Raw genomic sequence first — 2,997 nt, 5'->3', positions numbered from 1 at the left:
ATTCAACATTTCAAGTATGTTGCCTTTTCTGTTGAGAAAGGTTTAATGTTTGAATCATATCTTTTCTTGATAGCCAAGTTATTAATTATTAAAATCAAATCTTTTTAAAATTTTTTTCAAATCATATCTTTTCAATCATATCTTTTTAAAAGCATAATTTTTCAAACATATCTTTTTAATCACATCTTTTTCAAAAATAGTTTTTAATCACATTTTTTTTTCAAAATCTTTTTCAAAAATCACTTGATTTCTTTCCCACTTTTAGTTTTCGAAAATTATCAATCAATTTTTCAAAATGTTTTTAAAATCTTTTTAACTTAATTTTCGAAAAATCTCTTCCCCTCTTCTCACATCCTTCTATTTATGGAGTACCACTCCTCCTCAATGCACAATTCGAACTCTATCTCACTAAGTTCGAATTCTCTACTTCTTCCTTCTATTTTCTTTTTCTCTGACACCTCAAGGAATCTCTATACTGTGATATAGAGGATTCCATATTTTCTTGTTCTCTTCTCTTTCATATGAGCAGGAACAAAGACAAAGGCATTCTTGTTGAAGCTGACCCTGAACCTGAAAGGACCTTGAAGCGAAAGCTAAGAGAAGCTAAGGCACAACTCTCTGTAGAAGACCTAACAGAAATCTTCAAAGAAGAAGAACCCATGGCAGCCGAAAACAACAACAATGCCAACAATGCAAGGAAGGTGCTTGGTGACTTTACTGCACCTACTCCCGACTTCTATGGGAGAAGCATCTCTATCCCTGCCATTGGAGCAAACAACTTTGAGCTTAAGCCTCAATTAGTTTCTCTAATACAACATAATTGCAAGTTCCATGGACTTCCATTGGAAGATCCTCATCAGTTCTTAGCTGAATTCTTGCAAATCTGTGACACTGTCAAGGCTAATGGGGTTAACCCTGAGGTCTACAGACTAATGCTATTCCCTTTTGCTGTAAGAGACAGAGCTAGGACATGGTTGGACTCACAACCTAAAGAAAGCCTGAACTCTTGGGAAAAGCTAGTCAATGCCTTCTTGGCAAAGTTCTTTCCACCTCAAAAATTGACTAAGCCTAGAGTGGAAGTCCAAACCTTCAGACAGAAGGAAGGTGAATCCCTCTATGAAGCATGAGAAAGATACAAACAATTGATCAGAAAGTGTCCCTCTGATATGCTTTCTGAATGGAGCATCATAGGTATTTTCTATGATGGTCTCTCTGAACTATCCAAGATGTCTTTGGATAGCTCTGCTGGAGGATCTCTTCATCTGAAGAAGACGCCTACAGAAGCTCAAGAACTAATTGAAATGGTTGCAAATAACCAATTCATGTACACTTCTGAAAGGAATCCTGTGAACAATGGGACAAATCAGAAGAAATGAGTTCTTGAGACTGATACTCTAAATGCCATACTGGCTCAGAATAAAATATTGACTCAACAAGTCAATTTGATCTCTCAAAGTCTGTCTGGAATGCAAAATGCACCAAGCAGTACTAAGGATGCTTCATCTGAAGAAGAAGCTTATGATCTTGAGAACCCTTCAATAGAAGAGGTGAATTACATGGGAGAACCCTATGGAAACACCTATAATTCTTCATGGAGAAATCATCCAAATTTCTCATGGAAGGATCGAGAGAGACCTCAACAAGGTTTCAATAATAATAATGGTGGAAGAAACAGGTTTAGCAATGGCAAGCCTTTTCCATCATCTTCTCAGCAACAGACAGAGAATTCTAAGCAGAACCACTCTGATTTAGCAACCATGGTCTCTGATCTAATCAAAACCACTCAAAGTTTCATGACTGAAACAAGGTCCTCCATTAGGAATTTGGAGGCACAAGTTGGACAGCTGAGCAAGAAAATTACTGAACTCCCTCCTAGTACTCTTCCAAGCAATACAGAAGATAATCCAAAAGGAGAGTGCAAGGCCATCAACATGGCCGAATGTGGAGGGGAGGAAGAGGCAGTGAACGCCACTGAGGAAGACCTCAATGGACGTCCACTGGCCTCCACTGAGTTCCCCAATGAGGAACCATGGGAATCTGAGGCTCAAAATGAGACCATAGAGATTCCACTGGACTTACTTCTGCCATTCATGAGCTCTGATGAGTATTCTTCCTCTGAAGAGGATGAGTATGTCACTGAAGAGCAAGTTGCTAAATACCTTGGAGCAATCATGAAGCTAAATGACAAGTTATTTGGAAATGAGACTTGGGAGAACAAACCTCCTTTGCTCACCAAAGAACTGGATGACTTGTCTAGGCAGAAATTACCTCAAAAGAGACAAGATCCTGGGAAGTTTTCAATACCTTGTACCATAGGCACCATGACCTTCAAGAAGGCTCTGTGTGACTTAGGGTCAAGTGTAAACCTCATGCCTCTCTCAGTAATGGAGAAGCTAGGGATCTTTGAGGTACAGGCTGCAAGAATCTCACTAGAGATGGCAGACAATTCAAGAAAACAAGCTTATGGACTTGTAGAGGATGTTCTGGTGAAAATTGAAGACCATTACATCCCTGCTGATTTCATAGTCCTAGAGACTGGGAAGTGCATGGATGAATCCATCATCCTTGGCAGACCCTTCCTAGCCACAGCAAAGGCTGTGATTGATGTTGATAGAGGTGAACTGATCATTCAAGTGAATGAAGAATTCTTTGAGTTTAAGGCTCAAGGATATCCCTCCGTCACCATGGAGAGGAAGCATGAAGAGCTTCTCTCAAAGCAGAGTCAAACAGAGCCCCCACAGTCAAACTCTAAGTTTGGTGTTGGGAGGCCACAACCAAACTCTAAGTTTGGTGTTGAACCCCCACATTCAAACTCTAAGTTTGGTGTTGGGAGGTTCCAACATTGCTTTGAGTATCTGTGAGGCTCCATGAGGGCCCTCTGTCAAGCTACTGACATTAAAGAAGCGCTTGTTGGGAGGCAACCCAATGTTATATTTTATCTATTTTCTTTTGTTATTTTATGTTTTCTGTAGGTTGATGATCATGAGAAGTCACAAA

The 2,997-nt window shown here is 39.7% G+C and overlaps 1 non-coding gene across 1 annotated transcript; it reads right to left on the bottom strand.

The window, feature by feature from the left end:
• Positions 1-1,064: 1,064 nt before the first annotated feature.
• Positions 1,065-1,172, bottom strand: LOC130984442 (small nucleolar RNA R71). Its single transcript, XR_009088379.1, has one exon. It is a non-coding gene; the product is annotated as a small nucleolar RNA R71 (small nucleolar RNA).
• Positions 1,173-2,997: the final 1,825 nt, after the last annotated feature.

Source organism: Arachis stenosperma, chromosome 5 (genome assembly GCF_014773155.1).
Source record: "Arachis stenosperma cultivar V10309 chromosome 5, arast.V10309.gnm1.PFL2, whole genome shotgun sequence".
Classification (NCBI taxonomy): Eukaryota; Viridiplantae; Streptophyta; class Magnoliopsida; order Fabales; family Fabaceae; genus Arachis; species Arachis stenosperma.
This window is presented reverse-complemented; position numbering and strand designations above follow the sequence as displayed.